The sequence below is a fragment of the Heterocephalus glaber genome, unplaced genomic scaffold, assembly GCF_053883595.1.
Source record: "Heterocephalus glaber isolate CG9 unplaced genomic scaffold, H.glaber_assembly_v1.0 deba00001555, whole genome shotgun sequence".
In the NCBI taxonomy this organism is placed as follows: domain Eukaryota; kingdom Metazoa; phylum Chordata; class Mammalia; order Rodentia; family Bathyergidae; genus Heterocephalus; species Heterocephalus glaber.
This window is the reverse complement of record NW_028258346.1, coordinates 14017185-14044144: the sequence shown is the minus strand read 5'-3', so window position 1 is coordinate 14044144 and position 26960 is coordinate 14017185. Positions and strand designations below refer to the sequence as shown.

At 37.0% G+C, this 26960-nt stretch overlaps 1 long non-coding RNA gene across 1 annotated transcript in view; it reads right to left on the bottom strand.

Moving 5' to 3' along the window:
• The window catches only part of LOC101703369 (uncharacterized), a 77915-nt gene that overhangs the window by 38559 nt on the left and 12396 nt on the right, over positions 1-26960 (bottom strand). The window lies entirely within an intron of this gene.

The following is a 26960-nucleotide window of genomic DNA, read 5'->3' as shown; positions in this document are numbered from 1 at the left end:
TCATTCCCATTTCAAGAGAAAGATGCTGAAGAGGTTATTGAACTTGATCGATGTTGTGTAATGAGGATGTGATGGAGCCCAAAGAACAACTTCCTGAGCTGAACTCCAGCCCCTACTCTCTTAACTGTTATAACACAGCATCGTTAGGCCCTATCAACGCTTGTGTGTGACTCCACATACTGAATACTATCCTCTGAATTTCTGTAGGAAGTCCCATTCACTGTATGTTCCCAACTCTAAACATAGTGTGCACCATTAGATGAAAAACAAATGTTCTTCAAAAGGAAAAAAAGAAAATTAATTCATGGTCTGGAAAATGTTTGCTCCCCTAAAGAGAAAAGAGAAGATACTTGGGAATAACAACATTTCTTACTATCCCCAGCCCTTCGGTGTTACTACAGGCAGGAGAGTAGAAGCTGAAAAGCTATTGGAAATTCCATCTCAGCCTCACATGAAAAAGAGGCCTCCTCACAGCCTTACTCCAATGTCATCCTTATCTCATCCTCAATTCCACTTCTCCAGCCCTGCCTTATACATAAACGACAGCTCAGCCCAAAATATGCCACACTAAATTGATTGTTTTCTCCCACATGTGCAGAGTTACTGTCAGCATCTGAAAATGTTTTTCTTTCCATATTTTTCAAATCTTAATATGTACTTTTTTAATTTCAAAGTTAATGGAGATGATTTTTCTAATTAAAGAAAAATCAACTAAAAGAATCATGTGTGATTGTGTAATAAAAGAAGCAGTTTTGTCCTTGGAGGTAATACGCTAGAACAGCATCACTACTAACTTTACAATGCCTAAGAGTCATTGTAATTAACTTCATATGTTCACAACTTTCTTCCACCTATCAGAGAGCTGAGGCTGAAAGCAGACAACTAGATCAAAACCTGAAGGGAGAAAAGTCCTTTTACCTGATTACCTGAAGTAGAGACAATCAGATAGTCACCCAAGGCTGAATGTGGGCTGGTAGAAAAGGGCAACCCCCCTGCTACTTCAGAAATTAATGCCATCAGAATTTCTTGTAGGTTCTTTTCCCATGATCCCATAGGGTGTTCACAGAAAATGTTAAAAAAGTTTGATGAAAGTTTTCATTCTGCTCCAAAAGTAAAGGAGAATAGCAGATACACAGGGAAGGCAAGATAGGCCACACGACTCTTCTAGCTTTTCTCATGTATAAAACAAAATGTCTATCCTGCCTGGAGAAGAGCAACCAGCCTCACCCTTCGGGCTCTGGTGAAAGCTTAGGTAAACAGGAGAAAATGAATGGAAGAAGCAGTTTTATCCGTAGGGAGGGGGAACAAATGCTGGGCTCCGGTTACATGGGGTGGGGCACAGGACCATGGAGGAGGCCACACATCTGAGACCTGAGACATGCCACCTCACTATGAGGTTTAACCAGAAAAGCAGTGACCACTTCCCTCCTTCCCTGGTACCATCTTGAAACCCCAAAAGAACCAGCTCTGAATAGCAAGTAACAGCAGAATACTGCTGGGAAAGGAAAAGGACAGTGATGTAAACATTCGAAGAAAATGTGCACTGAGGTGCGACATGAAAGGAAGACCTAAGCAGAGGCCAGTAGGGGCACCACACCTATTAACCAACTGCCTCTGCAAACACTGAGCTTCACTATGTGCAGCTGAAGTCTGTGGTGTACAGCAACAACAGTCCTGATGTCCAGATCAAGTCAAACCCACACAGTAAAGGCCTTACGCAAGAAAAGGTGCACCTGTTCCAAGGAATAAAATCTACCCATGCAGCTCATTCTCAGTGCCTTCATGAGGTGACTGGCTGCCCAACAAAAAAGCACAGGGCATACAACAAGGCAAGAAAAAGATGCTTTTGCAAGAATCAAAGCAGCGATCAGAATCACATTAAAATATGACAACTTCAGTAGAAATTTGAGATGAAATGTAAAATAACTACAAATAAATACTGAAGGTTGTAATGTGAAAAGTAGATATCAAGGTAGATAATTGTGGCAGACAAATGTGAACTACAAAAAGAATCTAATGGAAATGCTGAAAATGGAAACAAAGCACAAAATAGTAACAAAGATGAAGAAGGTCTTCCATGGGCTCATCTTTAGTGTTAACACTAACAGAGAAAAGAAAATGTGGAATAGAGGATTGGTCAATAAAATCTACCCAACCAGAAAAATAAAATGCAAAGAAAAAATTTTAAAGGCAGATAGAAGTAAATATATACATATATATGTATATATATATATATATGTATATATATATATGGCATACAGAATAATAAGAATTAAGAATAAAATATAAAGAATGGGGGAGTGTCCAGAAGCAAGTGTAACATTCCAAATATTCTAACATATATGTAATTGAAATTCCAGAAGGAGAAGGGAAAGAGAAGGAAGCATAAAAAAATGAAGAGTTAGCAGAAGAGAATTTCCAATAATTAACAACAAAGAACAAACCACACATTCAATAAGGAGAAAAAATAAGTAGGCATACTGCACTCAAAAGTGCAGAACAGAAGGCAAAGAAAAAATTTTACATGCAGACAGACAGAGGCAAGAGAAACATAGCATATAGGAGAGTAAGAATGACAGCAGACTTTAAGTCAGCAATACAGTAACAAATTTAAGTGAATAAAAGAAAAAGAAAACTAAGTCTGAATTCTACATCCTAAAAAGATTAACTCTCAAAGGTGAAGGACAAATAGATATTTTCTCAGGCAAACAAAACCTGAAGAAATTCATTGCAAGCAGTTCTACTTTCCAAAAAATGTGAGAGGAATTTTAGGTTGAAGGAAAATTATATCAGTTTGAAACTGGGATTTAAACAATAAAATGAAGAATACTAGGAAAGAAAACCATATGAAGGTAAGCTTTTAATTGATATGAAAGATAACTGTCTAAAGAAAAAAACAGCCAAAACATTTGATTTATTCATGTATAACATTAAATTGTGTGGAAACAATAGCAAGAAGACTAGTCACCACTATATGGAAAGCAGTATAAGATTTGAAGGGAGACTGAATATAAAGATGTTTACTTAGGAAAACCACTGAAATACTTTAAAGAGATTTAATAATAAGGCAATACACAAGATCAAATGGAATCATGAAAAATGTCTAGCTAACACAAAAAGGGATACAAAAGAAGAAACATTTATTAAAGTCCAAGAAAATAATCATGCAAAAAATAATCTAAAAGACTAAAAAAATCAGAATGGATGAAAAAACAAGTTTTTATTTTGCCTACAAGAAACCTGCTTTAAATAAAATGACAGAGTTGGCAAGTAAAGTAATGCACAAAGAAATGCCCTGGAAACAATGATCAAGAGAGAGCTCAAGTAGCTATAGTAACATTGAACAATACAGTCTTCAGAAGAAAGAATAGTATTAGATATTTGCATAATGAAAAGAATCAATTCTCCAATAATACACAGCAATCTTCAATATATATGCAATGAACAATAAAACTTCAAAATACACTAAGCATAAAACTCATGAAACTGGAAGGAGAATTGCAGAACTTCACAATAGTAATTGAAGATTCCAGCATTCTCAGTAACTGGGAGAACAAGTAGGCAGCAAATTAGTAAAGACTTAGGCAAAACTATAAACCAGCTAAACCTAAGTCACATTTATAGAGCATTCTACCCAACAACAGTGTAATACTGATTCTTTTCATTTGTAAATGAAGCATTTGCTAAAAGGGAGTTCTGGGGGAACATACAAAAGCACCAAATAAGTTTAAAGAATAGAAACCATAAGAATATTTTTAAACCATGATGTAATTTAGCTAGAAATCAATAACAAAGATAATTTAGGAAATCACATGATATTTAGAAATAAAGCAGAATACTTCTAAATAATCCAGGGGTCAAAGCAAAAATTTTAACCAAAGTTTTAAAACTTTGTTCATGTACTGAAATAAGTGAAAATTAAAACAATATATTAAAAGTTGTGGGTTGCAACAAAAACAGTGCTTAGTAAGAAATTTATAATAATCAATGCCAAGAAGAAAGATTTCAAATATTTAATGTGTTCACCATAAAATGCTTGCAAGGTGGGAGGAGAGCAAATTAAATCCAAAGCAAGTAGAAAGAAGGAAAAGAGCTAAGAACAGAAATCAATGAAGAAAAAAACAGTAAAATAATAGAAAAAAATTAAAGTGAAAGCCAATTTTTAGAGAATTTTAAAAATTCACCAATACTGACCACAAAAAAAGGAACAAGATTTAAATGAACAGTATCAAGACCAAAAGACACAACATTATAGATGCTAAAGGAGTATTAAATGGTATTTAGGAATACTACAGATTATGCTAGGGTTTAACCAAATAGGTGACTATATTATGGATAAGTAAAATCAAATTCTCGTTCTAAAGAAGAGAAATTACCCAAGGAAAAGGGAAAGCTAGAATGAGTCCTGTAGTTCTGGATTAGAATTGTGGGCATCAATATGCTGTCATGGATTTGTCTGAGTAAATTGTAGTTAATAATAATGTAAAGCATAAATTATCCTCACTCATCCACTGAGAGAGATTAGTAGTAGCAATACCCTAGGAGCAGTGAGACATACTAGTATCCAAATCTTGGTTTTTAAATCCCATTTAAAAAAAAGAACCAGAGTTCCTAGGAGAACTGGTTGATTGTAGATTTGGGTGCGAAAAACAAGGTAAGTCTGGACTGTCTTGTAATGCCAAATGCATGGAAATACAAAAGAAAGAAGCAAGGAAGGAATGAATGTAAGAGGAGAAAGGGGGAGGGAGGGAGATGAGACAACCAAATGTAACATGGAATTCTAGATTTGATTCTAGACAGAAAAGGAATACCTTTGGAAAACTGGCAACATTCAAAACAAATTCTAAATGGGAGAGTATATGGGAAATTTCTGTGCCTTTTTGACAGCTTTCCTTAAATCTAACATTATGTCATTATTTCCAAGTGTTAATATTTACATGGAATATTTATAGACACACAACCTGGAATAGAATCTTCTGGTCTGTAATTCACCTAGGGGACATTGGAGGAACAGCTGAATCTAAGACAGATTGCTAAAAGTGCAAGAGAATCACTTTAGACAGAGAAGGCAAGAGGAACATTGAGTAGGCAGGTGATCACGAGCTTGTGAAATCCCCATCCCTGAGGAACTTGAAAAGCAGGGTAGGTCTTCAGCTGTCTGGAGGACCTCAGGCTCGTTCTTTAGGAAGCCTAGGAGGGCATTGTGCATTCTATTTCCTCCACATGGAAGATTTCAGAAGTACTGAACTATATTCTATGACTTGTATATTTGCATATGGATTAATGAAGTCCATATAATTCTGCTAAAATATATCTTTTCAGCAAACCCCGAGACTTGGAAAAATTTTAAGGAAGCACATATCAGGAAATTTTGGTTATGAATTGAGTGAAATACCCTAGGTTTTACATCTCTTTTTCCTTATTCATTAGAGTCCATTTTAAGCTCAAGTGTTTTCCCATCTGGACCAAGAAATTGCACTGCTGAAATGCTAACATTCTTTTCTCGGTACTATTTCATTCTGTTTCATTCTGAAGAGGTACATGGTCTAACAGATTAGAAAATCCACTGAATTGACAGAGATAATGTGTTAAACAGTAGTTGTGTTGATAGAAGTTACCATAGATTAAACTTGATATCAATACTCTTTAGTAAGATGACAAAGTTCTTAAATCTGTGATTTTTTTTTCTTTTACCAGTGTGATTTTTGCTTAGGACCATGAAGTCTGATTCATTGAGAAAAACTGCTCAGGGAAACCATGTAATATTGCAGCAGAACTTGGACACAGGAATCAAGGGGGTATTCCATTTCTGACTCAAGGAGCAATTCCATAGACTGCTCTCTTCTTTTTCTGTTTCTCTCTTAGCCGCTTTTGCTCTGTTAATTTTCTTCTTGGAAGCTTTGCAGTTGAAACACAGGTGGGCGGGTGTGGAGGTTTTAGTTTCCTTTTCAGGGTTTCTTCTCGATTGCTTTAAATCTCCACTGATTTAACAACCTGACTGATCCTTTTAGTATTGACGTCAGGAGGGGAAACAAAGGCCTGGAGAGGCATTGAGAGGTAGATTGTTGAAAGTGGGTTTCACTGTCTGCAGAACTAGGTTGATGATTGATTAGTAACAATAAATACTTTGTACTTTCTAAACCACTGCACTCTTATTATTTTAATTTATAATATAGACAGCCTATGGTTGACTGAGCTTTTTATTTTTCATCCCGAGAATTTGTCAAGATGTAGTTACGTGATTAAGACATGGGAGGAAATGCCAAGATTGATGAGCACAGAAAACAGATGAAAGGAAAGGAAGAAACGGTTACTGGTTACTTTTGAAATTTATGACTATAATTATACAAGTTTGAACTGAATAGGGAATATTCACTTAACAAGTGCATATTGATTACCTATTATACAAGAGAAACAAGGGATATTATGCAGACAAGACAGAAGTGTCAAGCCTTTTGGAAACTACTGAGATATTAGCCATAGTTCCCATCAATCAAGAACTCAAAATATGATTTTTTAAAACTCCTACGTTTCATAATCCTTGACATTCTGTATTTCCTGTGTTCTTTCTTATTTCAAAATGAGAAGAACAGGGGGATTGTGTTTTCATGGCTCGCTCTGCCGTGATATCCTACATCCAGTCCAGATGCAGAAGTCAGCCCCTCTGCCATAGGGTCACTCCTGTGAAGCTTTTTGTAAAGTTAGTAGGATTTACAGAAGATTTGGAATCTTAAGCAGGAGTTACTTCTCCCACTAAGTAGATTACTCTTTGCCTCTCTTTACATCTTTAATCCTATGGTATGCAAGGCAAACACTTCAGGAACTCAGCTTGGAAAGGGTCCGCATTAAAAGATATCACTCAGGACTACAGTGCTTGCCTAGCATGCCAGAGGCCCTGGGTTCAATCTCCAGCACCACACACACACACACACACACACACACACACACACACACAATAAAAGAAAGAAAGGAAAAACCCCTTATCAGGCAGTTGAGATGATAAAAAAAGCATGATGATAAGTAAAACAATAATAATGAGGACAGCAGTGACCATTCCATTACACAGATTTTCATTGTGTGCTCCCCGTAGCCCCCCATGATAACTATTGTCCTGTCCTGTTGAATTTCGATCACCTACAGAAGCAGCCTGTGGGAAATTATGCAGGTATTCTAACCTCTGAATTAGTATTAATTCTAAGAGAAAATACAGAAATTATCCCATTTTTACAGAAAGATTGTTCACATCCTGAGACAGATTGATCTTTCTGAATAATTTAATTTTTAAAAATCAAGGCTTGTGCCTGGAATATAAAGTAATTTTTGTTCAATTTTGTATTTCTAATATGTTCCCATCCAGTTCTTTACTCCATATTTCTATCAAGTATAAGTCTTTTGATTTTAAATAGCAGGCACCCCCCAAAAAAAGAGAAAGAAAGGAGAACAATACAGCTTTTACATCTTTTAGGTGACATGTTCCATAAATCTTGAATTTGATGAAAATTTTTGTGAGTTTCTAGTGTAGCTATTTGAGTCATTCTAATGAAATAAGACTTGAAGTTCAGAAAAGTAAAATCATACTGTATTAGTAAAAGTGTCACTTAGAAAATTTATGTTTAATGTATAAATTCAACCAGCTGCCCCAGACATTATGATTTAACATAATGACTGTAGGTTAGACATGAACCACACCTACATAATTTTCCTAGATTTGTCTGTATTGGTTCCAATTTGATACTTTAAGGATTTATTAGACTTGTTTTAAAAGTATTTAGATGTTTAATATAGATGAACAACCCTAGGGAAAGAGTAAGCAAAATATCAGTTTGTTCATTCAAAATGCAGTTAATGATAGCTAAAATTATTATGTGATCATAAAACTATGGTAAGAAAATCAGGAAGAACAAAATGAAAGGCCAATTGCTTTTATATTACATGTCACAATGGAGAATGTTATAAGCATAATTGAAACCTTGTTAAGAATAAAGGAAAGATGCTAATAAAAACTGAATGGCCAAAGAAAAGAATCAGTTTTTTAGACATCTCAAATACTTGACTGCTAAGGAAATTTTAATGGAGATTGGAAGCCTCCTTTGCATCATTCTGTGTAAGGATATCATTTGGGACGCTAAAATATTTTGCCACATACTTGAGCAAAGACTATCATTAAAAAGAAAGGAACCATTTTAAGGAGAATTACCATGGGAAATATTAGTTTTACCTTGAAAATTTATACAATTTGGACTCATTTCTCCAAGGTAGGATGAGAACATTGTTGCAACAAAAACAATGCATAAAGAAAATAATGCTTCAGTTTTAGCCAATTTTTTTGTACTGCAAAGTAGTTACTTTTCCTATATTCATGGAGCCTATACCAAACTGGCCACCATTACATATTAAGTAAAAGGCATTTTTTTCTTTGAAGGCTGTGAACTCAGTTTAATTGTATGTGCTCAGATATTACCATTGCTTCACACACTGATCTTCTCAAATGGGTAATATGGATCTAAGCCAGAGGATTGTTGGCTCTTTTCAACATAGTTCTAGTTGCTAAGGATAAAATGATTTCTATATATAATCTTAAATATAAAATTTGAGGATCTTCCAATGGAGTGCTACTCTGACAGAAAAAGGCTATGTCTTTCTGAAAAGATAAAATACCTGAGACAGTTAGAAACTATAAAAATAAGCATAATACTTCTATGCACACACAACATCCATTTTTCTTTAATTTTCTTACTACGCTATTTTAGGATAATTTTTGTTCACAGCAAAAGTGAATGGAAAGCACAATGTTTCCCCTTACATCTCCAAGCCCAGGTGTGTGACATGCCCCAGTATGAACAGCCCCACCCAAGTGTTTCATTTGTTACTACTGACAAACCCACGTTAATGCAAAGATATCACCCTGAGTCCATGGTTTACATTTGGGCTCAATCTTGGCTTTGTACATCCTATGAGTTTGGACTAAAGTGAAATGAAGTGTGTGTGTCTGCCTTTACAGTATCACATAGAATAGTTTCACTCCCTTAAAAATTTCTCAAGGTAGTTCTGAAGTTTAGGTGAGCCAAGAATGAATATTCCTGTCATAATCTTGCAATGCCTTCCTATTCTCCAACATGGCCTCTGCTAAAAAAATCACGTTAACAGTGTTTTTCTTTATGGCAGCCATAGGAGAAAAAAAGCCAAATAATTGGAGCCAAATAATTCAATGACTAATAAAAATCTAAAAGTTTATCTCTATTTTTATAATTAGAAAGATAATTGAATTGGCCGTTTGGTGTTGCCTAAACAAACTGGCAGTGAGTGGCATGGTCTTCCGGGACCTCACGTCACGTTGAGTGGAGTCAAGGTGATTTTTCCAAGAAGCTGAAGAGTCTCACAGGTATGGAATGAAAATGTCAACAGTACTGGCAGTGACTGCCACAGGGCTCAGGGGCATTGTGACCTAGCATTTGAGGAGGAGAGGGCACATGGCTTTTAGAACTGGTTTACCAAGAAACGGGATAGACCCAAATATTTTCTTACATTATATGGTATCATTAAAGGACCACAACTAGGTAATTTAACTAATCTTGTGTTTTACTTAAACATTTTTGACCATTATATATATTGCATCTATTGTCCTTCCTTCTTTTAAACATTAAAAATATTTTTTAATTTTTATCAGTACATATTTGTAGTGCATAATGATTACATTCATCATGAGGGGTGGGTACATGCACATTATTGAGATGATTTTAATGGGTGAATCAAATGATTCACCCATTTAAAATATATAATTTAATAGTTTCTAATATGATTGCTTTGTCCAACCTTCGGCACAATTTTAGATCATTATCATCACTTAAAAACAAAATTCAGTAACCATTAGTAATTATGAAACTTCTCTTCTCATTTCTAACTCCTTCCATCTACTCCCCCATGCACACACACACACCCGCAGCCTCTGGCAATCGCCTGTGTCCTTTCTAAAAATAACTAGTGCCACTGCTACACCACCATGTGGGCCTTAACATATTCAGTTCGTTCTCAGTAGGCAAACCCCAATTGAGTTCATAGTACACTGGAGGCAAGGTGCCCAGTGACAGGCACACAGAGAGAGAGACACTGCCCTCCAGTTCTTCAACCCATTATGGAGACTGGCAGGAAGGGATCCTTTGGGCTCAGACCACTGGGGCTCACGTTCTACCTCTGACACTTTGTGCCATTGCAACCTTAGGAAAATTATTTGGCCTCTCACTCTTCCTCTAAAAATGGGGATAATGAAAAGTATCCCACACTTGGGAGGTGTTAGAAAAACTGAGTGAGTCAGTATATATGAAATGCTTTGAGCACTCACTGACATGTACCAGGTGCTTATGGAATGTTAGCTTTTTAATATTAGACGGTGCTTCCCAAAAGGTGGTGTATGGGACATTACTTCAGTGTCACAACACGCTACTAATCTTGTAATTGTTATAATTTTGTTTGGCCCATGGTTAAAAAATATAATTACTATTATATAATAGAAAGTTTTTTAAATTAACAGATGTATGGTTTCCTTTTTAAATACCTTTATATAAGAAAAACAGTGTGTTGGTTTGGAGATAAAAAGGTCTTATAGATTCTAGTTGGCATAAGCAGTAAAGTTTCAGGGAGAATTTCCCACCTGGCTTCTAACGATTAGGCAGAAGTGCATAACTAGTCCTGATCCATGAGCTGTGAGCAAGAATGACAGAGTGTATCGCAGCTCTCAAGCGGAGCTGCAGGGTGACATGCTCCAGCACTGTCTTCCCACTGCCAGTTGCCAGGATCCATAGATGGCTTTGTAGAAGCAAAAGTAAAGTGTAGCTTTGCACGGCCCCTGAGAGCTCACATTTTGTTACTGCAGTGCAGAGTGGCTTATGTTGACAAATGGAGGATCGTAGACTATTCCACAAACTGAAAGTGGCATTTGAATAACCGAAGTTAGCAGAACATTGCAATAGAAACATAAACGACATTCTATGAAATCAATAATATATTTGTTTGGCCTTGGGAAATTCTGAAAGGTTTTACAGAGAAGACGGTATTTAAATAACTCTTGTAGGTTGAATAGGTGTTTAGTTAGTCAAAAACAAACAAACAAACAACACAAGTGAAGAGTCCAGGATATGAAAGGACAAGGGGTACACGGTAAGGGAATCAATGATGCAGGGGAGACGGGCCACAGCCAGAGCTCCCTGGGCTTCTAGGCAGCTGTGGTTATGGGAGGGTTGAGAGAGAGAGAGAGTCCCTGCTGGATTTCCACCTGCTAGGGAGGAAACAGAGCTCTCATGGTGCTCTTGCCTCATGCCCTTACCTTAGTAACTTATACCTTGCCAATGTATTATCCTTGGAGCTGGGTGTGGTGGCGCATGCCTGGAATCCCAGCACTGGGAGGATTGTCATGAGTTTGAGGCCAGCCTGGGCTACACAGTGAGTTCAAGGCCATGCCGAGCTACATAGAGAGACCCTGTCTCAAAAAAAAAAATCACCCTTAGAAAATGTGACCTTCCTGTCTACAAAGTTTTCAGTTTTTGTCTTTGTGTGGTAATTATAACTGAATACTGGGACAACTCTTCAGATCCCTTCATGTAAGATGAAACTCTGTGTACTATATTTTCCTCAAAGATCATTTGAAAAAGACAAAGAGAAAAACTGAAATTTTAGAAGGTTTGGGGTAAAGATTGAGTTCATTATTATTCAACATCTTTCTGTTGCAGCTGTGCAAGTCCCTTCTCTTTTATCTACTTGTAGATGTTTATATATTTCTGCTTTGCTTTCTGGCACCAACTGTACAGTTCAAAATGCATAGATAACAAGAGAAGTCTAGAGATTAACCCATCATTTTCTTTATCATTGCTGTTATGAAAGAAGAAAAGTCAGAGGGCTAAAAGAGCCCAGTGGAGGAATTTGGTATTCTTCATATATGATGACTCAACTTCCTTTCAGTGGAAAATCAGCATCCCCAAATTTAATATCTAAAGAGAAAATGAGGATTGTTCCAGTGTTTATATGCAGTCAAATAGACAACAGCAATGGTACATACCAGTTAAGAATTCCCCCTCTAAAATCTGAACACTTTAGCTTTCTCTTACTGTTGTTGTGTGTGTTAATGTATTTATTTACCCAATAGCTTAGTGAAGCACTGGGCTCAACGTCAAGTGCAGCCTGCTCCAATTCCCAGGTGTGTCATTCTCTAACTGAGTGGCTTCAGTCAATTATTTAACCACGCTGGCTGGTTCTCAGCTCCTCTGTTATAACAGGAGGTAGTATTAGTAGCTATCTCTTTGGTTGTTGCAAAAGAGTGAATACAATCTGGAAAGTTATCAGCATGGTGCCTGTAAACACTCAATTAATGTAATCTGGAATTATTATTAGCTGGTACTGAAAATTAAGCATATCGCATTCACCCTAGATAAAATCAGCACAATGTCATCCTCACAGAAGAGTCAAAATGGATTTCATTTTCATTACAAGATCTTGTCAAAGAAGAGGATAACTACTGATTAAAATAACTCTCCACTTCTAGGTAATGCACATCTTTTTCTTCTTTGCATGTTCTTCTCCTTTGACATGAAGTTGTAGTATGAGAAGACTTTTGTCTCAGCTCCATTCTCAAAATGTGTCACTAGTTTGATAATTATTGCCATTCTATGACTGCCAGCTTCCCCCTTACCAATCCTAATCATCCCCAGTGAGCACACCAAGTCTTGTGTCATTGAAATCTGTGGTTCGTGGAGCAGCTAGAGAGATGCCTCTGACCCTGTCACTCCCCGGCTCATAAATCTGCTCCCCATGTCTAGAACTGCATCCTCCATTGCTCCTGAGTAACCTCTGCCTTTATTTTCTACCAGTCTTCCACTTTCCCACTCCATTCTCTACAAATCACATGCTCACACAAACACACTCGCACACACTTGCCCCAGAACCTTTCTACTTCTTATTCACCCCTGGGAATTTATCTCCCTCTGATGCCTACAGGCCTCTAGCCCTGAATTCATTCAGGCAATTCCCTAAAGAAGCTGTCATTCTCAATTACACCAACCGAGATAGTGCTGGCCAGCTTCTACCCCTTACCCTGTGTTCCTTCATAACATTACTTACAGGTTTTACTTATTTGTTTTTTGTGTATGTTTCTTCAGGTTCATATTTCAGTTCCTTTTGCTGGGTTGGGTGAATAGCAACTATTCAGTAAGTATTTTTGAATTGGTAAATACTTTAGAAAATAGTTACTTGTGGATTTGTTGGAAGTTTACTCCCTGTTTAGGCTATTGATTCTTAATTTGAAATGATTAGTGCATGTCACAAGTTTTAATCAAGATCATAGATTTCTAAGTTAATATACCCAATATTAGGGTAACTGATGCTAAAGCATTTCATATACATTTTTATAACATTAATAAGTTAATTCAGAAAAAATCCTAATTCTGTATTGTGGCTCAACAGTGGTACATAATAAGAGCAGAAAAGTGAAGTTCAGGCTGTCTAAAGAATGATAAACTCTAAACAAAGCCCAGCTTCACTTTACTGAAAGCTTTAGTTATCCAAGTTGTTTTCATTTACTTCAAGGTAGAAACACAGGTTAGTTCTTCTTTACTAGGCAAATACACTGTTCTTACCAACCAGCTGAAAATATTACGCTTTATTCCAAAAATATTCCTATAGCTTTGAAAAAGTAGCTTCCAGACCTGGGTTATTCACTGAAGAATAAGATGTTCCTCTCTACAAATGTAAATCCCATCATCCTTAGTGTGTTAGTCTGCTTTCTGTCACTATAACCAAATACCTTAAACGTAAAAGAGAAAGTGTTCATTTGGGCTGTGTCCAGAGGCTCCCATCCATGCTCAGCTGCCCATTAATTTGGGAATGGTGAAGCCAGAGTGGGTGGCAGAGCAGAGCACCTACCTTCAAAGCCAGGAAGCAAAAGAAAAAGGAAGAAGGAGCAGGATTCCACAGTTCCCTTCCAGGGCACATCTCCAGTGGCTAAGGGCCTCATATGAGGTCCTACCTCTCAATAGTTCCACCCCAGAGAACCTGTTAAAGAACACATAGGCCTTTGAGGGCCACTAAAGACCCAAACTACAGCACTGAGAAAAGTCTCAAACTGAGAGATGTCAGATTTTCTGTCTTTCTTTTGTGCAAGTAAATGTTTGACCCCCGTATCCTGTTCCCCACTCAGAAAGAGTTCCCAGTTTAAGCGGAATGCCATCTGACCTCCTCACACACATTTCTTTCTCTGATCCACCCAGCCACCTTGACCACCATTTTGAATCCATCTCTTTTCTGCTGCTGCATGGCCCACTGCTTATAGAATCCTTCATCCATTCATGCTCAGATTCATTCTTCACTCTGCCTCTGACCAGACCTGCTTCAAATCCGCCACTGAGCCTTCACTATCTGGAAGAAAGGGCCCATGCCAAGGCCTTCTGTGATTCTCCACAGGCTGCTGCTTCCAGTCACTTTTGTCTCCAAAACCCTTCTCTGCCTTAGCCACACTTTGTCCACCTTCTTCCTTTCTGAGCACAGCAAAGTCATGAAAAATCAATCCAGTGGCAGCTTAGTTTATTACAGAGAATATTTGCATTCAGACAACCAAATTTGAAACCATTTTCCCAAGTCACTGGTCTGTAGTTTTAGATAAATTACTCCTCCTCATTAGTTCCCGCAATGGAAAAAAAATGGGAATAATTATACCTACCTCTGTTGCAAGAAATATGTTAGATGTCTGTGTATCACACATGGTGCATAGTGTGTGTTCAGCAGGAGGCAACTGTGTAATAATTAATGTGTACAGGGCCCAGTAGACAGTGTGCCCTCCGTAGCTGCTATTTTCCTTCCTACTTTGGTGCAACCTGAGTTTCATCAGACAGCCTCTTAGTCAGTGGCTTTATCTGCCAAACAGACCGCCCATCCTCTGGAGTAGTTAAAACCTGTTCCAGGAGCTTCCAAGTCCAAACAACTTTAGTGCTGCTTTCCAACCACATGGTCTCCTCCTGAGGCCACTTGGTAGCCCTGCTCTGAAAATGAGGCAGAGTTCAGATTCCGACTGCATTTTATGGGCACAAACAACTCCGACTGGGTAAACACTTTCATTGCCATGTGGACCAAAGAGTACTGACGCTTTGCTATGACACATGGTGAAGTTTTAAAAAACTAAAAGGAGAGAAAAAAAAGTTAGATCTTTACAAAATCTGGGATAACAGCAACAGGACATAACTAGAGCAGAAATCACTCTGCTAGTGAGCCAAGGTACCTTATTTCCCTTGTGGGCAAAGATATTAAACTCTCTGGGATTCATTTGAAGACATCTCGGTAGCACCAAAAGCCAATCCTGATGCCAGCCTGATTTCCTTCAGATCACTGTTTGCAATTAGATTGGCCAGTCCCACCAGTGTGTCGTGTGGAAGGAGAGTACACAAATTCAGATGAAGGTGCTATTACAAAAGGCTTCTTAATCGAACCTGTGGGACAGCAGGGAGATTTATCCTGACAAAGCAGTGAATGACAGGGCTTTGTTGGGAGTGCCAGTTAAAATCCAGTATGATCAGCTCTATGTGACAAGGTACTAAAATGCTTCCCTGGCCTCACCCTCTTTTCTGAGGTGGATATTTTTGTTTCTGGGCATGGTTCTGATTTGGGATGTTCTGAGTTGTTTTTCTTTTTAGAAATGCAGATGTAGCCATTGTTTCAAAAGACTCCAAGTGGGTCACCCTGATTTATCCTTTTAGGACGGTTCCATTACAAAATGAGTCAGTTGCTTCCTGGAATGGGACCAATGCAAAGAACAATCCTAAAGCCTAATTCACTGCAAACATTTCCCTGAATGCATGGCACTCATTGGTATTTGTTTAAACAAGGGCGCTGCAGTTATAGCCCAGGAAGAAAGCTAGTAATCAGAATGTGCAACGCCAAAGCATCTTTCACAAAGAAGCTGATAATATGCACCTCATACTAATTACTCTTGAACTGCATTGTACTGCATCCTTTTACCTGTTTGTAAGTTATAGAAGGTGGACCTGGAAGATATACCTATGCTGCGTCATTTTCCGAGATAATGCTGTGGTTCCTGTTTTGGCTTGAATTCTCTCAGAATGCCAGCAAAGCATACTAGTGACTGCAGTGTTGGTCTGTGAGCGTTATGAAGTTCCTTTCTTCTTAGCTTATCTCTACGTTGAACTCCGCTAATTGGCCATCCACACAGCCTGTCAAGTTAGTGGATGCCACTGAGTTTGGATGAAGAAGTGCATTGGAGTCAGCCACCCGGCTCCAACATTTCCAAGGGAATGTTCTTCAGTGAGGGAAATATTTCCAATGAGCCTCAGAGTCCTCATCTAGAAAATAGGACAATTAAGGCAGTCCGTGACCCTCAGGTTCCTAATTTTCTTGGAATAACATCTATTTTGCTGAACAGTTGTGGAGAATAAATGAGACAACTATATAAAGTGTTGCTACATGATATGGAACTAGTAAATTTTTATTGTTATTGATTCTAATTATTCTTTCATTTTTTAGTGATTTAGAATCAAATTACCTATTTTCCCCTTTTCTGACCTTTTTATATTAGTTTTGTTCTCTAGATTGTAGTCATTTCCTACTGTAGAACTCACATTTCTGCTTGCCTTTGACATGTATAAATGGTCCTGTTAACTTTGTCTCTTATTTCTCTGCACATTTCATAAATGATTTACACCATTTCCCAAATGTGGAAGCAATAACTTCCCCCTAAGAAACACAGTTCCTATCTCTGAATGTACACCTGCCCTGGATTCTACCTGCAAACACTTGAACCCAATCCAGTCAGGTGCTTGTCATTTTAACTTGCAGTGGATTTAAAATGTTTGAGCTTGATTTTAACTTTTATATCAATTTTAAACTCTCTTCCCCTTCTTTCATCCTTCCTCCCTCTCCCCTTCCCTGCCCTTCAATCTCTGTCCCTTCCTGCCTGCTCATCTCCATCTCCATCTCTATCTTTCTCTTTTTTAAAAAGAAATTAACACTTTTGGTTTTTGTACTATTTGTCAGCAAGACGATACTTGAACAATTTCTGGGAAATGAAAGTCGAGGGGGAAAAAAAGTAGTAACTAAGATCATTAGTTTTGAACTTTTATCATCTTTGTAAATTAGAACAATTCTTTTGGAAATGAGTTAGACTCTAAATTAGATGAACATTTCTGTGAAGTTGTCTAAATTCCATGATTAAGAAAAGCAAGCCCTTTTCACTTTTTACACCTTTAATTGTCACCTAAAACTGTATGGAAGAAGACGGCCATCTTGGCAGAGCAGTTTGGTTTTGGAACTGTTCTCCTGCAGCAGGCCAAGAAGGAACAGAGGAATTGGAGAAAATGTAAGTCACATCTGGTTTTCTTATTAAAAATGCACTGCTCACCATCAGCTCTCTTATAAGCCTATACAAGTCAAATTATGTATTTTGATTGCTTCTGGGTTTCTTTTATTAGTGTGTTGGCTGGTTCTTTGGATTTTTTTCTGTCTTCATTTCAGCTAATCAATTTCTTATTTTTATCTTTCCAAAGAACTCAACTTCTCAATATGGAAGACTTTTGTTTTCCCCAAAATGCAGAGGGCTGTCATGTCTAAATTGCCGAATTCTATGCTTAGTTCTGATTTCTCTGTAAGTGAAAATTCCCATAACCAACTGGCCATCTGATCAGTATATTGGGTTCCAACAAAAAAAAGAACTTATTTCTTCTCATGTCTATTTTGAAAACCTTGCAACTATACAAGAGTGGAATAAATATTTTAGGGGTTTTGTGTTGGTTGAGAACAATGATTAAAAAAATATATAAAATGAATCCAGGTATGGATATCAGAATTAATAATTTAGCAGATGAAATCATTTTATATAGTCACATAGAATATATATCTAATTGTAATTTATTGAATTAAGAAAGATTCCTGCATCCATAATGCAATTCTAAAAAAGGAAGGTAAAAAATACATATTTTTTACAGAAAAACATCAGCTTGTGAATATAGGAGGAGTGACAAAATTGGAAAATGACCATCTAAATTCAATAATTACCTGATAAAAGTGTCATCAATGAATGGGTAAAAATCTTTGAGCATATTGTTGCTAGAAAACAATATTCACATATTCCTATAGTATCGCTCCAGACATTTATTAATTCCAAAGGAACAAAGGCTACTTTACAATGAAAAGTTTGGTAGACACGACCTTAACCAAGTGACCAAAGTTAGCACCTCCTCAATCGTGCAATGACGGCATCATGCGATTCCTAAGATGGTGTAGGGAATAGTATGTTCCATCCATGGAGACATAGCTAATTTAATCCCCAGGGAACAATAGCATATAGAGCATGGGTTGTTTTACCTGACAGCATGCTAAGATTCAGTGTCAAGAAAGATAAGTGACAAAGAAGATTCGTCAGGGATCCTTAATTTTGAATGGATCCTGATTTGGAAAAAATGTTGAGCAGTTGGGGAAATTTAAAGATAGAATGCATATATTTAATTGCATTATTATGTCTTTGTAAAATGTAAGACAGCATAATATGTATTTTATATAGAAGAATATCCTTGTCCCTAGGTGATCCATGCTGAAGTGTTTTGGGTGAAGTCATGATTCCTATAACTTGTTCAAGTGATTAAGGACAGAGAAAGGGGGGGGATAAATCATAAATTGGCAATGTGTTTGTTGATAAATCAGGGTCACCGTACATAGGCGGTCATGGATACTACTTTTCCACTTTTCTTTGTTTGCAATTGGAGTCAGCTAGAAGGGTCTCATTTGTCAGGGGAGGTGGTACCAGAACACCAACTTCCTAGCAAGAAGAAAGAGCCTTCCTCCGCCCCCTGGCCACTTCTCTGAGCCAAGGGCAGCTCTCACAACATGTCTCACTCAGAATACTCATGGCCTCGGGTTCACACACAGCCCATCTGACTGCTGGCCCTTCCTGTGGAGCTCAGAGAGGACAGGGGAGAGAGCGATGGAGAAATGTGGACAGAGAAATGGAATTTTCTTTCACTACTTCTGCGGGGACCAGAACAGTGGGGACCTTAGCTTAACTTCTTCTAATACCTTATATGACATAAAAGTCGAGGTATTCAATTTCTCTCCACTGTTCTGTCTCAGAATCTCCAGGGCCTTTACACCCTGAAAGGCAAGTTTAATTTGGTATTAAGTTGTGCACAGTACTTTCTGGGTGGAGACAGGGAACTGCATAGTACCAGCAAAGGATTCAGTAAGGCCGTTGATTGCATCTCTGTGTGTCCTATTAAGGGCACTGAGAAAACAGTTTGAACAAATAACCTGGAGCAGGACTTCAAGAGCAAGCAGCAAGCCTGTGGCCTGTTTGGATGTTATAATGTGAGCTAGAGAAAGAAGCCAGCAGGTGCCCTGGCCCCCAGTAGGTATTTAACCAGGGAGCCAGACAGGAAGGATTTTTTTGAGGTTTTGTTAGAATAAGGTAGTAAACATCACGAATTCCTCTTTCATCCCTTAAAACCGTGCTTTGGTTCATGCTCAAAATGAAGAGAAAACTCGGCTTTAACTGTTGCTATCAGAGAGGAAAAGAGTTTAGGGAGATTAACAGATCAGGTCAAAATTAGAGGAGCAGTTGTGAAAGTTATCATGGTTTTTCAAAAGGTCCACTTAATTCAGTTCAGTGCATACAGATATTAACTTAATCTAAAGCTTTCTTTAGTGTGCTACAAAATCTTACGCTGAAGTAGCCTTTAAGCACATGGGTCACGCTTATATTCATGGTTGCCTCCTTGTTTGATAAAACTTCCACAAGGACGAGATGGGACTTTTAAGCAAAGAAAATTTTTTTGTGTGATTTAGTGATGGTATGGGAAAATGTGGAAAAGAATGTGTGAAACCGAGTTTAATAAATGAGCATGCCATTGCTATATTTCTTACTTCAATAGAAGAGGAATATTTTTACCAGCAGCTGCATAAGAATGTTCAAGAATATTTATAAAAAGCTATTTTGGTCAGTGAAAAAAATCATCTAAACCTCCAATCTCTCCAACATTTATAAACCAAGTTGGCTCTTACACTTCCCCAAAGGTAATTTCTCTAAGCAGTCATTTTTATCCTGACTTGAGATTTCAGTGAGATTCATTTATTCAGAGTAGTCTCTAGTAAATATTAAACACATGGCAGAAGAATATATTAGAACCCAGAAAATAATTTGTTTTAAGTGTTTATGTTTTAAGAAATAGTACAAATGACAAAAGACTGGACATGGCAAAATAATTCTGATTTTGTTATTTTGCTTTATTTTTAAAACATAAAGTGAACCCTTTAACTTGTTTCTTTTAGTATCCATTTCTGAACTCAAGAGCTTTTTTTTTAGGCAAAGGATATTTAATTCTTCCACACAGTATTTCTTATATTTGAATTGTCCTCTTAAGCCTCATACACTGATATTAGAATGCCGTTTTCCCATTTCCTTTCATGAGACTTGTTTCAAAAGAGTTAGTCTCAGATATTCTAGAATAATCTATGAACAATTTCATTCTTATTTAGAAAACCAGTTTCAAAGGGGAACATTTATACAAGACAAACCAAGGGAGAACACATTCCATTCACTTCGCAGATGTCTGATCCTGTGTTTCTGTGTTCCTTACTACAGGGAGAAGTCATTTTTCCCTTGCAGAGTTTTTCACTCAATATTTCAGCCACACCTTTAGCAGGGAGATCAACTTCCTGACTGAGGCAGAGATGGATTGTTCAACACTGAAATATCCTCCTGTCAGAATCACTTGTCACTCAGGAAGTACATTCTACATCCTGTTCCCTTGATTGACTTTCATAACAAACAGCCATTACATGGTGAAACTGTTTTGTATCAATATTGATTGCTAGGAAATTGAAGTCAACTGAAGTTCACTGACATGAAGGAATCCCACGTGCAATGATGGGGTAAAACTGACATTTTTGTCATGCGTAATTGCCAAGGCACACTCCCCAGGTGTTTTGAGCAACTCTTTTACCCAGAGAGAATAAGTTTTATTCGGGGCAGATTGGTCCCAGGTAGCACGGCTGAAGGATCAGAGGCCACATAAGACAGCAATGGCAGCTTCTTCCCTAAAGCAGAGACCCAGCCCTCAATACCTTTAAAGTACACTGCGCTACGTGGTATCCACAGGAAAGCTCTGGAATACTATCATTTTTAACATTTAGGTCAAAGCATTATAAATTCAGTGTTTCTTTAATGACCATTTAAGTCCCATCTCTTGTTATTAACCTGATAATGTTGGTAATGATGAAGAAGGTCATATTTATTGAGTACTTACTCTGTGCCTGGAACATATCATTTATTTTCATTTATTTTCAAGAGTTAGGAGCTACGGTAATACACAAATTATTGGCTGGGAGCAGACTTTGATTCTTAAATACTTTTGCTAATTTCCTTATGTTTGCATTCTCTTAATTTATCAAATTCTTCTCATTTCAGAATCACAGAGCACCCAGTAGTCCATTTTATTTAATAAGTTCATGAAGTCAGCTTTCTTTTCAATTCATAGGAATGTGACAGTGTTACAGAATGCCTACTGAAATTATTGTCCTCACATTCCAACACACTGGGAAATGTCTTCAGTCCTAACTAAATTAAAATAAATTCTAAATTTTTCAATTATTTAAATATATTCATGCTGCCAGGAAACAATACAGTATAAATCAATTCAACACAGCAATGCAGCTTCTCCTTTGTTTGTGCTGTTCCTAGGGAATACAACATTTTGAAAGGAAGCAACTGAAATTTTTTAAATCATTAGTGTATCATGAGAATAAGTGTGCAACAACTGCCATAATGTGGCCAGGCTATCCCAACATGGCTACTCTGAATTAGAAAACAAAAAGTAATATGTTTCTCGTTATTTAAGGACAATTTTACCTATACCATTTACTCCACTATAAATGTAAAATCCACTACTCTACAGCAGAAAAAATTGTAGCATTTTCTTTCTTCATCTTGGGGCCTTGGATTAATTCTTATATGAACATTGCCTCAGTGTGCTATGTAAGACTATACTAATATCTTCTACACTGTGCTCTTCAGAAAATTAGAATGTATTAGGGTTTCAGCAGAAAAATGAGACATCTTGTCAATCAAGTTTAAGAAATAGCATTTAAACCTAGTTAAATGTATTTGTTTGAATGTTGTGTTTGAGTGTTATCTTTGTTTCCTGCAAGACTTCTCTCAATTGAAGTCGAGGTAAGTTCCACTAATTATAGAAATAAGAGAGTTTGGGTATCGCATTAACCCAGTTTTGACCAGGTAGCAAGGGTCCCTGCCTCAGCCAGCTTGAGAGGTTTCAGAATAGAATAGCAAGGACTCTTCCAAAGTTAATGGCCCAATGATCTGGTAAGAGTGAGCAATTAGATGGTGGTAATGGTGCGTGTGTACTACCTTCAGCTCAATGGAGCACACACAAAATATTTTCTTCTCATGAGATAGTATGATAACAAAAGAAAATCTTCTGCTTCATGGTCTAGTGAGGGTGAAAATGACATTTTATGAACCACCAAATTCTAGCCACACTTAAATAGCATTCTTAGAAATAACTACATAAATTAAGACACTTAGAGACAGGATGAAGAATGAATAAATACACACAAGTAAAATGTTTCAACAATTGAACAATTCAAAAAATGCTCTAATGGCAGCTTCTCGGCTGATGAATATCAAGAGAATACTTTTTGAAGTCTGACTCCTGTTTCCTCTGGTAATAGTTTTCCCTGCCAAAAAATATTGCTCTTCATCACTATCAAAATTTGTGTTTGCTTATGTGACAAAATTGGAGTGGCGACGGTCATAACAATGGGATACTGCAGAAGTTTTCAAATTTGTACTTATATGGGAATTTGGAAACAACAAGGAATATTTTCAAAATGTACTATGAAAAATGGCAGTAATTGATCTAAGAACTGTCTTGTGGCTGCTCCTCCCTGATCCCTTACCGTAGTGAGAGTCAGTGACTTTTATTTTCAAGTCAAAGACAGCAAAAGTCACATTAAGTCCTGAGCCACTCCTTGGAGTTAAAATGCCGATATTGCAAATATTGTTTCTGTGAGAATGAAAAGTATTTACCTACTACCGAAGGACAAAATTAGTATCTACCTAAGAGATTTGAGCACAGAATAAATTTGGTTTTGATGACAGCGAATTGCATTAAGGTCTCAAAGAGCAAAGTCGGACTGAGAACTAGGTACCAGGCAATAAAACAGAAAAATCAAAGTCATGGACCTGACAAGGTAGGAGGAAGAGAGATGCGTATTTTGGATGTGGGTCAACCAGATGTGGTGACTAGTTATTTAGCAAGTCTTGTTGTGATGAAAATTCTAACACACTTAACGATGCCAATCAGGTTTTCCTCTTTTATTGTTCTATTTTTTTCCCCTTAAAGGTAAAATCTCAAGTTTCTGTGATTTTACATCAAAACAAATAATGCCTTTTTGCACACTATCTTTAAACTTGATTCCAAGAGAAAATATTGACCCTCTAAATTGCTTGATGGCATTATTGTTGTATAAATTGTGTAATTTAGGGATTCAAATTGAAACATTTGAGCCTGAAAACAGTGAAGTTTTCATATTCCAAATAATAGTATGCTACTTGTCTATTTTCTTCAATCACATGAACCCTAAAAGAATATGTCACATGCATGTGTATGTATATATACACACATCATATGTAACTACATATGTACATATAATCTATGTAAATACATATATAATTGTGTCATCACATATACCTACATAATATACATTATATATACAATGTTATATTATTCACATATATATACCCATAAATATGTAATATTTTGAAGTAGCAGGAAAGGAGTAGATAGCAGTCATCAAAGTCACCCTTAAAAGCAAAATATTGCTACTTCTGTAAGAAACACTGGGAGGTGGAATCACTCTGTGTGTTTCACAACAGCAGCTCATTATTATTTGAATTGTATTTTTAAGTTGAAAGTTCAAATTCTACTAAGTTATCGTAACTGTGTATGAGAAATGAAGTGGGACGAGAACTTAGATCAACAATCTTCAAACATATTTAGGAAAAGAATCATGTTTCAAAGCACAAACCTTGTGACAGACCTCAATATGTAAAATCATTGCTGTACTGTGTGAGTTCCAATTCATAACCATTATGTATCACTAACTCACTTAAAATGAAGTTGTTTAAAAAGTAGAAATACAAAAGTTGAATGCCACAGATAACATTCAAATCAGCCTCAGAATTTAATTTATTGAAACACTTGTTTCTACACAATTGAGCAATTACTTATTCACATATATAAATACTTGAAAATGGAAGCAGCTTTTAAACAGCTTGCAGGGTAGCAGAGGAAATATTTCTCTGAGATATGTTTACTGACTACACAGATTAGTGCGGCAGTAGACATCATCGACATGTTAAAATACGTGTATTGCTTTTATTGTATATCTTAGGAGGTTAAATTATTCCTAATGAAGTTTAAACTAACATTTTTGGAATATTCTCAACACTTCTTGGGAGTCAGAAGTGAGGGTATGATGGGGCATGAGCTGATCTGGAGAACTTCAAGAGGTTACTCAGAAATGTTTCATTGAGACAAAGAGGAAACAACAGAAGTGTATTACAGTCACTTATTGTAGCATTTCCTTAAAGAGTTCTTCTGTCAACATTATCAGTCTTCTCCTCTACCAAACCAAACACAACCACACCATTTAAATTCAGCTTTACAACCAATCATTCTCAAAATGGTGGTTATCATAGCCTTTTAAGATGCCAGTTGTTCATGGCCAAGCAAGGATGGTGGATTGGGCTGAAAGTACTAGTACTTGGGAATAAGAAGGAGAGAAGTCTCAACCGAAAAATGAAAATATGGATGGAGTGAGTCACCAAGGTCAATCCTAGTCTTTCTTTCATGGGGCATTTAGATATTTCTGCCTTTGAGAAGCCTGTTTAACCCCCTAAACTGTATTGGATGTTCTCAGACTAGTAGTTGGATCAATAGAGATCATCTATAGTGTATTAAGTTTTTTCAAATATTTCCTTTCCTGGATTCAAGAGTCCACATTCTTGGTGATCTTTCTGGTTCTCTCTTTCTCAGACTTATACTCTCCTACACCTGACTTTAGATTATGATATACAATGAGATTATGATTATGATATATATCATAGCTAGATTATGATACCTATGAGGACAGAAATCGTGTCCATCGGGAACACCACAATGTTACCAGCACCTAACTCAATGTTTTCCACACAGCTGGTCCCTACCAAATTATTTATGGAATGAATGAACAAATGAGGAAATGATAATTATTCATGATGATACAGAAAGAGGATAAATGAGCAAGAGTAGGGTAATAAAACAGGCTGAGCAACTTTCGATAGGGAAAGAGTGAAAACAAAGCATGAAAATATATATTGGCAAAGTTAATTTCTCTGTGGACCTTGAGTTTTGTTTTTAGTCCCCTCTGGACAAATGCTATGACCAGTTTAGACTTTCTCAGCCTAACAAGGGGTGCAGCGAGATCGTTTTCAGAGTGATTCATCATCAGATATGGCTCTCAGTGGAGGAAGTACTGATGTTGATGATTAAGCAGAAGGCATTTCCTCCCCTGGAGAGATGTTAGGAGGAAGGCATTGCTGTGCTGGAAGTACTGTTTTTCATTGAGATGCAAAGTTGAGATCTTAATCTCTTGGAACATTGCTGGTTCCCTGGACAACTCCATAAGAGACAGCCAATAAAAGTCATAATATATAGTACCTTACAGTGGTAGATCTTTTCTCAACTTTTAGACCATGTTTATTACCTCATGAGATCTTAACACTGGTTTTTTAAAGTAGGTAGAATATAGGACTTGACAATGGAAAAACTAAGACTCAAAGATGAAATCCAATCTCATTCTATAAAAACTTGCAAGTTTGGGGTAGGAAACTTGTGTTATCCATCACAATTCACTATAACCCAAGCTGTATAGATGTAGAATTGTGCTAGAACAGTTTCTATCTGCAAGCCCTTCAGTATATTTTTCTGAATTTGGATAAAGAGGAAAAGTATAGAAGCTTTCCTATAAATTGTAGGGGTTAACTATGGGGAGGAAAGGCAGCCCAAACAAAAAGAAAAGCCAATCTTTCAAGTGAACTCACTTCTATGTGCCTTAAAATGAATCAGGGGAAATGTACCACTTATTGTCTTAGTTAAGCTAGTGTGGTCTTGCACAGACAATCACAGAGGTACACTTTAAAGAAAGTTACTATACTACATTTTAATGCCCGATGAAGTGCGTATACTGTGTGCAGCACCTTTATGCCAAAGTATATACTAAGTGCTTTCCCATTCACCCATTCCTTTACCCTTGAGAAAAAAGAAAAAACATTTTCCTTGAACCAGCTTGCATGATGATAGATGTAGATTTCCTGAAATCTCATCAGATGTTTCGAGGTTCTTTTAAAAACTCAGAATTGTAGAGACACATCTGTCCACTATCAACTTCTACAATCCAAAAATCTTTCTATATGACCTAAAACAGAAGGTGCATGTTTCCAAGTCCCAAATCCATCCTTCTTAGGCCTTTGTCTACCTCTGGCACTCTTTTTTTTTTTTTTTTTTTGACATACTGGAATTCTGACCTATCTTTTTATAAAGTATATGTGTGTGATACAAAACACTAATGTGCACTTTGGGATCAAGTTCTCCTTCTTCATTTCCATGAAGGGATTCTGATTGTTTTAAACCTTGGTGTATTAAAATATCAGAAAATATTTTCATCTAGTTAAGGTTTTGATAGGAGGAAGAAAACAGGGGAGGCCAAGTTACATTCTGCCCCCAAGACCATAGAGAAGAAGAGCTACAGAAAGTATGGGGAGGTGGCAGGTATTGAGAGAGACAGCAATGGGGCAGGAATCTTTTTGGATAGAGAGAAATGGTATCCCAAGGGAGAGGCACTTCCAACCCCTGGAGATGGGA